Raw genomic sequence first — 10,438 nt, forward strand, 5'->3', positions numbered from 1 at the left:
GGCCGGGGAGCGCCGCGGCACGGGCGGGCGGCGCGGCCCCGCGGCGCGGGCGGCGCGGGTGGCGTCCGCAGGTGCGGGCGGGGGCACGGGACGGCGGGGCTGCCACCGGGGCTGCCACCGGGGCTGCCACCGGGGCTATCACCGGGGCTATCACCGGGGCTATCACCGGGGTTATCACCGGGGCTGCCACCGGGGCTGCCACCGGGGCTGCCACCGGGGCTATCACCGGGGTTATCACCGGGGCTGCCACCGGGGCTATCACCGGGGCTATCACCGGGGCTGCCACCGGGGCTGCCACCGGGGCTGCCACCGGGGCTATCACCGGGGTTATCACCGGGGCTGCCACCGGGGCTGCCACCGGGGCTATCACCGGGGCTATCACCGGGGCTGCCACCGGGGCTGCCACCGGGGCTGCCACCGGGGCTATCACCGGGGTTATCACCGGGGCTGCCACCGGGGCTGCCACCGGGGCTGCCACCGGGGCTATCACCGGGGCTATCACCGGGGCTATCACCGGGGTTATCACCGGGGCTATCACCGGGGTTATCACCGGGGCTGCCACCCGGGCTATCACCGGGGCTATCACCGGGGTTATCACCGGGGCTGCCACCGGGGCTGCCACCGGGGCTGCTACCGGGGCTATCACCGGGGCTATCACCGGGGTTATCACCGGGGCTGCCACCCGGGCTATCACCGGGGCTATCACCGGGGTTATCACCGGGGCTGCCACCGGGGCTGCCACCGGGGCTATCACCGGGGCTATCACCGGGGCTGCCACCGGGGCTATCAACGGGGCTGCCACCGGGGCTGCCACCGGGGTTATCACCGGGGCTATCACCGGGGCTGCCACCGGGGCTGCCACCGGGGCTATCAACGGGGCTGCCACCGGGGCTGCCACCGGGGTTATCACCGGGGCTATCACCGGGGCTATCACCGGGGCTATCACCGGGCTGTCACTGAGAGGTCGCACCGGGTTTGCAGCAGCGGGGTCGCACTCGTGCAAAGCGAGCTCAGCGCTCCCCAGCGCTGCGCGCAAGGACGGGGGACAGGCGACAGGGACAGACAGACACAAAGGCTCTGCTGGGCTCCCGCTGGGCAGGCTCCAGGAAAGGGCGCGGGGAAGGGACGGCGGATCGATGCAGGGACACGCACGGAGCAGTGCGCTGCTCCTCGGTGTCTCTCCCTCAAATGCTGTACAGGGATATACAGCCAAAAAAAATCAGAGAAACAGGTGGTAAGAAGCAGATTTCCTGTTACACCACAGCATGTGAAGGTATCTTCATCAGAGTAATATGTCCATGGCAAGAGAGATTAAGAAGATGTGAAATCATTCATGATGCAGGCTAATAGAAGATTAAACCTTCTCTTTCAGGCCTAGGTTAAGCAACCAACCTTGTTTTTCAAACCCACTAGTATTTGACTCCCCATATAACTGTGTTATTCTGTGATCCACATAGGATTTCCATTTGCTGAGTGCAAGCAATTGGCTAGCATGTCTCTGCACCTACCTGAACAGCTAGTGGGAATGCTTTGCAGGCCTGCCAGCCTCAGGAAAATTCAGCAGCTGGAAGGGTGAAATATGGAACATAAACAACCCATATTTAAACCCCTGGTAAGCTGCAATAATAATTCTAAGTTTAGTGCAATAGGATCAGACCATTTGCCTTAAAAATACTACTGCTCATGTCTGTTCAGCTGCCTACCTCCTCCACAGATTTCAGCCATCAGATGTTAAGACTGAAACACATCAGAGCTTGAATGTTTAAACCTTATCTGGAGAGAATAATTTAATTTTTTAGGATTTTGGTTTTTTTCCTGAATAACAAATATGGGTCCAGTGCAGGTAGCAGGCCCTCATGGTGCATGCCCAGGTATGAGCAAGGGGTTCCCTTTGCTTTTGGTGCATCTTCTAACCTGTAGAATATATGTCCTAGCTCGTGAAATGTCAGGGATTCACCACTTGTAGAGATTTGGCACCATGGAATGAAGCTAGACACCAAAAACCTGACTACAGAAGGTGGGAAGCTTGTGCCAGTGAAGCCCCCAAGAGGCTGAAGTGGACAATGCTGTTCTCCAACACAGAGAAAGGGATGAACAGATACTTTTAGGCATCCAATGCAGAATAATGGTTGCACTAAGTCATAGTTGCAACTGAAGGGTTTTATTCTCAGAAGATTAAAGGTAACGTTCTATATTATGACTCTCATAGCTGAAAATTTATTACAATCAATAAATCGTGTGATATAAAATTTCTAATACAGCTTAACTTAAAATTTTTCATCACCTAGATCCTAATTTAACTTGTAATTTATATTCACTTGGACTCTCTGCAGAGAATTTCCTGAAAAGCTGTGGAGAAGAGAGATGTAAACTCCCAGCTGGAGCTGTCGTGTCTTTCTCCATTCCCTACTACCTCAAAACAACATGTGCCCAGTTTCCACGATCTATCTGTAGTCCATCCTCTGCAACCCATTTGAGAACCTAAAATTCACATCCTAAAATTCCTTTTGGAATCTGGAACCAGCAAGAATGGCTGTAGGTAGGTGTAAACATCCTTCTGAGCCCTTTTAGCCTTAATCTTCTTTCTAATGACCTGTTTTTGTAGCATGGATAAGCAACCTGCTTGGCTGTGTTGTGTGTATGTGACTGCACAAATGTGAAAAGTTATACCTGTTTGCTGCCTGTCACCAGCTATGCTGCTAGGATCTGCTCCAAGTCAGCACTCTCTAGTTTGGCTGTAGTGTCTGTAGTTTTCTTAGCCAGCTTCTTTCAGCAGCTCTGATGGAAACTGGAAGCAAAGGTTTAGCTATTAAGAGGAGTCAGAGGGCAAGAGCCTGCACGGAAGAACAGAAGGAGGCTGTTTGGCCTCATTGTGAAGAAGGAAGAGTTTTGGAAATGTGATTACACATCTAAATTTAGGAACACAGAAGCCTAACATGGACCCCTGGACAATGAGGTAGAAACCGAGAGAGGTTAGGAACCAATTCAAGCAAACTGCTAATATTGAACTAAAATATCTTTGGAAAAAAAAAAAACTTTACTGAAATTATTAGTCAAGAAGTAAATTTTTTATATTAGATCCTTGTCAAAGTGAAAAGAGCATGAGGATGCTGAGAAACACCCAATGGGTGAACAGCCTGATAGGGGAAAGTGCTGCCCTTTCTAAAATGCTCTCTTGTAGTGGAAATCTTTTTGCAACTGCAGCTCTGGCCTTCAGCTGGGCTGGGAATATACTGACAACATTCCAATGCTCTTTTAGTCTTTAATCACTCCTCTAAAACTTCATTATTTCAAATGTGACACTCAGTTAGATTGTCCCTTTGTCCTCAAGAAAATAGGTTTAACCTCAAGCCTGATTGTTGCACCCTATGGTTACCAAAACCAGTCTGACTTTGTTCTGCAGTCAGTTATAGATATGGAGAAAAAGTTTGCTCCTTTTACTGCTTCTCATCTCTGACAATTCTGTTTGATTCCTTTTCTCTTTATTTCTCCCTTTGTTCTGATTTATAATCCCTAAAATTGAGTCCTGACCTACAAAGTATTACTGTTATACAAATAACCTAAAATGGGCCTGCAAAGTGGACAGAGCAGAACAGGCCGTTGTGCCTGAGGAAAAGGTAAAAGCAGCAGAACAAAAATTCACTGTTACAAAGCAGCTGAGAAGCTTCAAGCTTGTAATGAATAGACCTAAAAAAGTCAGCAGAAAATCACTCTGAAGTTGTCCTTTCCAATTCTGACAGGAACCAGAGAAACTGTGCTGCAATTCCCAGTTTTCTCACCTCTGTCCTTCAGCCATCCAATTCCAACACTGTGCACAACACACAATACTGGCAAGACTCTGGTCTGGAAATCCATCAGACTCAAGCCTGCTAGAGGTGGCTGAGAGTTGCCTGGTGCTGTGATGTATTGATTTGGAATTCCTGGGAGCACCTGAAGAAGGAAGGTGCTTAGAAGGTGCACAAGATTCTAGGTGCAGGTGATATCTTGGCAACTAGAACTAGATCATGCACACAGCTCATTGTAAACCCAGCAAAATCCCAGAATTCAGCTATATTTGCTTGTGGCTTTTGTGAATATGCAGTTAACATTAATGGTTCGCTCCATTACTTTAATGGATAAGTCCTAAAAGCATCACAAAGAAACTCACCACATGGATGAAAAGATAAAACATATATTGACAGTTTTCCTTTTTTTCAAATTCTTCAATCACTTGTGCTATTCCTATTCTTAAGTTCTATTTATCAACATATAAATCTGAGAAGGAAAGTGCATAAAAAACTTGGAAATATTTAAAAAACCATAAAGGGGGCAATGTGGATTATAAACTAGGTATGACAAATGATGTGTGATGTTTTTGTGGCAACAAAATGGAAGTTAGAGTGGAAGATTGTCCATTAGCTGATGCTTTAAGAAGACACAAACTGTGGGTTGCATTTTCAGCTTAGTTTTCTGGGAGCTGGATTCAATGAGTTAGTTTTTAATGCATAACCTCCAAATTTATGAGAGTTGTTTTCATTTATTTTTATTACTAAACAAAATCAGCTATGCATAAATAATAGAAGAAACCAGGTTTTCTTGAAAATTTCCAAATAAGGACAGCTTGGAATGAAAGGACCACACACCAGCTGCCATACAAACAGGCTCATGTTTAACAACCTGAAGTTCTTCACATTTCCAGTGTGAATTCTTAGTTTAACCTCTTGTAGCTCCTCTGCAATGATGGCTGACACTGGACACTTGACAGCAAGATGTGATCTGAAATATGAAAAATATTTAAATATAGCAGAGGGAGGGAAATCATGGCAAGGCCTGGACAGTTAGATTTGCCTCCCTGAGTGCATTGAAGCTACCTACATGTATAGAGTTAAGTACTCTGAAAAGGTTAAGCATATACAAATTAAAGTGAAATTCTATATCTACTAAAATTCAAGGAAACTTTGTTATGGACTGAAATGAAGTGAGTTCTTCCCTTAGACCAGACAGAAAAATAATTTAAGAGTATTATAGGAGAAAAAGTTGTATGATTCAGAGTCTTTGGAGGGAAAAAAATTGAGCAAATTTCTGTCCTGAGACAAAGTGAAGTCAGTAGAACTCCATAAGTGACAGTAAATGGCTCAAAGAGCTGCTATTGAAGGGAAGGAAAAGACACTGGTGCTGAATATCTTTATTTTTTCCAGTCCATACTCATTCATGATGCCCACCTTTGCAGTTGTGCACTTGGAAAACAGCAGCCACAGTAACACTAAGTGCCTAAGAGTTGAGGTGAAGTACTTCTTTGCACTTGCAAAACAAAATGCAGGAGTGACAATATTGTTTTTGCTTGCTGGATACTCCTACCTTCCACGTGCTCTTCCTGGATCTTAATTCAATTGTGGTCCACTGATCATTGGCTCTTAAAAATTTTGTCAGTCTTTACTATATGGAAAAAAATGCTTTGTCTCATTTTATATCACCTCCCTGGCAGATTAGTTGATTAACTCCTAATTCTTATGTTGGAGTAAAACAGAACAATGTTTCTCCAATGGGTTCCCATGGGTTTTACAGGAGGTTAGGGCTTCTTTTGTAGAGTCATACCCAGAAAGCAGAATGGATAATTATCTGAATTAGTGAATCATGTAACTAAACCTAGAATCTGTTGGTCTCTTTAATGTAGCCTTTCAGAGCATGTGCATGTTACTTCCAGAACACTGATGCAGTTGGTATCAGTTCCAATAATACAAATATTTATACCAAAATACTAAGCACTAGTAGATCAAAAGGTCCATTATGGCTTTATATTTTGAAGAAACCTTGCGTATTAACCCACAATTGCATTACTAAATGTTTAGGACTTGGGTTGACATTGTATTATTCTATAAACTAATTAAGCCCTTCAAGTTGTGCTGCCTGATTACCAGAATATTTAAAGCAGTATCTGCATACAGAGAACAGGGAATCTCCTGAGTTCCCTGAAGACTCTAAAAGGTGGTGTGTCTCAAGAACAGGGCTTGCTTTGTTGTATGACATTGCCACTCTGGTGCCTGAGAATTACAAAGGCTCCATTAACTGAAGTTTGTTGGAGAATGGAGCAATGCCTAATTTTCTTGTAAGGAAATTATGATAAATTACTTGAAGACAGAAAAATTCAGAAACTTGGGGAGGAAGTACAGTATGGGCTAGACTTCTTGAAAACCCAGGTCCTTGGTGTGGAAAACAGTGGGAAAACATTTCATTCTGATTAAGAGAGTCTAGTTCTGCCAAGTGGGATAAAGAATTGGCAGGTGTTCCCTGGAGAGAGAGAGAGATGAAGAACAGACAGGGGAGAAAGCCTTAGGCATTATAATATTTCAGAAGAAAAGTTAAAATAGAGATCAAAATATTTGTTGTTGATAATTACCAATCAAAATTACACCCAAAGCAGGTAGCCCATGTGTACACTTTGCTCAAAGCAACATGAGACCTCTCCTCATTACACTGACAGATTATGTGAATGTCATACTGATTTATATATATATATATATATATATATATATATAAGCATGTGTATGTACAAGCACGCACACACACACACACACATATATATTTATATATACTTGAAATTCTGCCATGCTTGAGAGTTTAAGAGACATGAGTGTAAGGGCAACTCTTAAACCTTCACTTCTAAAGTAGCACTTACACACTAGTGGCTGCACAAATGTGTTAATTGCTGTTCCAAGCAATAGTTCAAGAGATGAGTTTTTCAATTCAAGTCAATTAATTAAATGCAGTATGCTTAATTTAAATTCATGAGAATTTGTTTAATTAAAACTGCATACTACAGTTTGGCTATTATGGGCCATGCATTCAATTATTCTCTGCAATTAAGTGAGAAGCTGCAACATTACCTTAGTAACACTTCATGAATTTAAGTCAAACTTGAGTTTGGCTATAAAGCAGAGTTTAAGGTTAAATTTAATTTCTCTAGGATGCAAGACGGGAGGATGAATTGCTGCTAGCTCACCACATCTAGAAAAGCAGGAATAGAAGATATCAGTTTAATTTAAATCAATTTAGTCAGCTAATTTTCAAATGCCTAGATTTTGATGATTTTTTTTTTTCACCAAAATTTTTTTCAATGTAAGTATATAAATTAAATCAAGGAAAATTCATTCTAGATTGGGTACAAAGCCACTCAGGTTCACACTGCCAATGATACTGAAAGTGTTGATGATCTGGGCACAATACATTACAAAAACTGTGTATTAGAAAATAAATATCCCTTAAATTTCTGCATCCAGACCTGGACCCTGCAGGATTTTTGAAAGTAATCATAAAAGGGACAGAGTTTGGGTCAGACAGGGACATAAATATTTGTGTTTGGGGCACATATAAAGGGGAAAAGAATCAGTTAATTTACTCAACTATATCTAGGGAAAAAGTTAAATTATCACAGCTCAGGGACCCCTTAATCCTGTATAATACGTTATAGCATTTCCTTTAGAGTGTTTCAGGACAAGTGCCAAGAAATGTGAAGTTGTGGAAGTGATGGGAATGAAATTAATTGCAATTTTTTTGCTAGCTTCATTACAAAAAAATACCCCACCAAACTTTCCCTTTGACCAAAATTACTTGTAAGTGCCTCACTACAGAAAGACATGGTCAGAATCTTCTTCCTTCAAAATTCTCCTTTTTTCAGTTGTTTTCAAAGCACTGCACTATGGTGTCTCTTACAAATTGTACATCATTTACTTTTCCTCTTTCTGCCTGCAGGGTATATCTGATAAAGGTCATGACTGTTCACCAACACATCTCCCATTCATTTGAAAGAGACTAAGTGTAGTTACGACAACTAAACTTCAGTCCATTATCCTTCATCCAATAACGCTCACTTTTTCCTGGTATTTAACATAACAGTGGCCAAAGAACAGGCAGTAAAAGATTAAAGTTAGAAGAAAAGTGAAAAGATCCCTTTTAAGTTGGTGAACAGGGCTTCTTATAGATACATGTGTGTCTGTGTGTCTGTGTCTGTGTGTGTTCACAGAATACTTTGTATTTTACCACTTCTGCTGAAGCCTGTGATCCAGCAATTCCAGCATGTCAGCATGTCATGAAAAAGAAATTGTGCATTATAAAAAAAAAAAAAAAAAAAAAAAAAAAAAAATTGAAAAGAATTCCAGATTACAGACTCCTTCTTAGATTTAGCAGAGTAGTTCACTTATGCTGTATTTTACACCGATTAATGAAAATCCAGTTCTTGGCTGGAGAGGGAGTTATCCTAGCTCATACCTGCCAGATATTCCATGTAAAATGTCAGACATGCTTTTCTTGCATGGTCATTTTCATCCCAACCTCGTTTGGGTTCAATGGAGTTTTGTTCTGGGACCAAAAGGTCACAATCAGTCTTTCATTCCTACATTATAACACAGCCATAAACACACAGTGTCTGCTTCCTTCAGTCTACTGCTTTGTTTTTAATGACACTTGGTTTTTCTCCTTTTTCTTTTACTTTTTTTTTTTTTTTTTTTTAATCCAGGGAAATAGTGGTTAGCTCTTAAAGCTAGAACTTCCCTCTCTTAAACAGCTGCAACTGGAGTATTCAGACCATGGGCAGATGGAGGAGTGGGCAGCTGTGTGTTACAATCCAGAGAGTACTCACCTCTGCAGATGACAATGGTTGCTTGCTGTTAGGAAGTCAGTAATGCATTTTAAGTGGCTTTTAGTGGAAGCTTTCTTGGTTTGTATCTGCCACTATTAAAAAAGGACTTTGTTCACGATAGTCCTCTTGGTGTTGCCTTTTTAACCCACAAGTGTGCTTCACCATTTTGTAGGGCTGTTCTAGAAGCAGATCTAGAGCTCTGATGAGTGCTCACATTTTATTGATTACTACCTTAAAAAACTTACACAGCTGAGGGGATATTCCACCTTAACAAAACCCCAAAATACCTTTGAGGGGAAATTCCACCTTAAGAAAACCCCAAAACACGTTTATAAGAAAGTTTGGGGCAGAAATGCAAAGGAACAGATGCAGAACTGTAGAATAAAGTTTGACAAGCAGTAGGAACGATTCAAGTGGAATGATCTATGTTAGTGATGTTAAATTTCCTCCTTTGGCCCCACTCACTCATTCCTACAAAGCATGTCTGACTAATGTTCTGTCCTTGTGAACACTCTATGATCACATTACAGAGTTTGCATCATTTGCAAAAATGTGTACTCAGAGAACTCTCTCCAGCAGAAATAGTGAAGAGTTCCAGAAACTTAAAGTTATTCTGAGTGTTATTTTTATGGACAACTAATGTGAAACAGATTTGAAAATGAAGCCATTTTAAAAAAACCTTTAAAAATATTCAATTTTTGTAGAATGCCCCTGTTCCTAAGAGACAGATCTTACCTCTCTTATGTGGCTAATAACATGTCCCTTGACCCAAGCCCTGACCCCACCCCTATGATACCCTATAAAAACCCCACAATCCTGCCTTTGCCCAGTCTTTCCTCTCCATCCCATCCCTCCTCCCCAGGGGCAATAAACTGATTCTCGAGCTTTCTGAAATGAAAATCTGTCTCGTTTGTTCCCATGCCCAGTGCCAGCAGCTGCACCCTCCCTGGACAAAAGGAACCCGGTTGCAAATCAATGCAACCCAGTTGCAAAAACTTTCTCCCAAATGGAAAACATATTTCCCTTCAAACTACTAATTCTCAAAAACATATTTTGAAGTTTATTTCCAACCTTTCTTGTGGAAATGCATCTTGGGTAAGAGACTGCACATGAGACTCAAGAACAAGGGGAGTGTAGTCAAGATCAGGCTTGTCATGAAAAATAATTACTAATCTCCAAGATGTTGACTGTAGAATTTTCATTGCAGCTTTGGACTCCATGGAGCTGTGCTTTCCTTCTGGTTTTGTAAATGTCTGGCTTTAATAATAATTGATATTTTAAAAATAAAGGCAGAATCATAGAGATGCAAGCTGGCAATTAAGAATGGAAGTTCTTTGTTGAGGATTTTCCTGGGTTGTCTAAAGGCTTTTTCCTGATTCCTGTGCTGCCACTGAAGTACAGAGGCAGCACTCAGGGACCTGTAGCAACACAGAGCTGCCAGAGGCAATGGGCATGGCTGTCACCAGGCTCTCCTTCAAGGATTGTGCAGAGCAGGACAAGCTCTTCTGCTAAGAGGGTTTGTGTGGGAATCCAGGGCTTCCCTCTGACTGGCAGGTCTGGGACCCTGGCAGGGGTCAGGAACCCCCCTGGACAGAGCCCCCAGAGACACTGGCTGTGATCTCTGTCCATGGAAAAGTTTTCAATCTTACAGGATGAATTACAAGCTCTGAGTGTTTGATATGAGTAATAATTTAGTGTGGCACGGGTGCAAAAGTAAAATTTTAGGATTCTAGATAAGGGGTCCAAAGGGGACAAGATGGAGGAAATTGGGTGTGCCTTGTCCTTTTTCTCCTTCTTCATGCCCTCCATGTTTCACTGTGGTGT

At 42.5% G+C, this 10,438-nt stretch overlaps 1 long non-coding RNA gene across 1 annotated transcript; it reads left to right on the forward strand.

Annotated features, from left to right (window-relative positions):
* The first annotated feature begins 1,129 nt into the window (after nt 1-1,129).
* Nucleotides 1,130-9,923, forward strand: LOC116184617 (uncharacterized). The gene is made up of 2 exons (XR_004149369.2): nt 1,130-2,539; nt 8,492-9,923. It is a non-coding gene; the product is annotated as an uncharacterized LOC116184617 (long non-coding RNA).
* Nucleotides 9,924-10,438: the final 515 nt, after the last annotated feature.

The sequence above is a fragment of the Lonchura striata genome, chromosome Z, assembly GCF_046129695.1.
Source record: "Lonchura striata isolate bLonStr1 chromosome Z, bLonStr1.mat, whole genome shotgun sequence".
Lineage (NCBI taxonomy): Eukaryota > Metazoa > Chordata > Aves > Passeriformes > Estrildidae > Lonchura > Lonchura striata.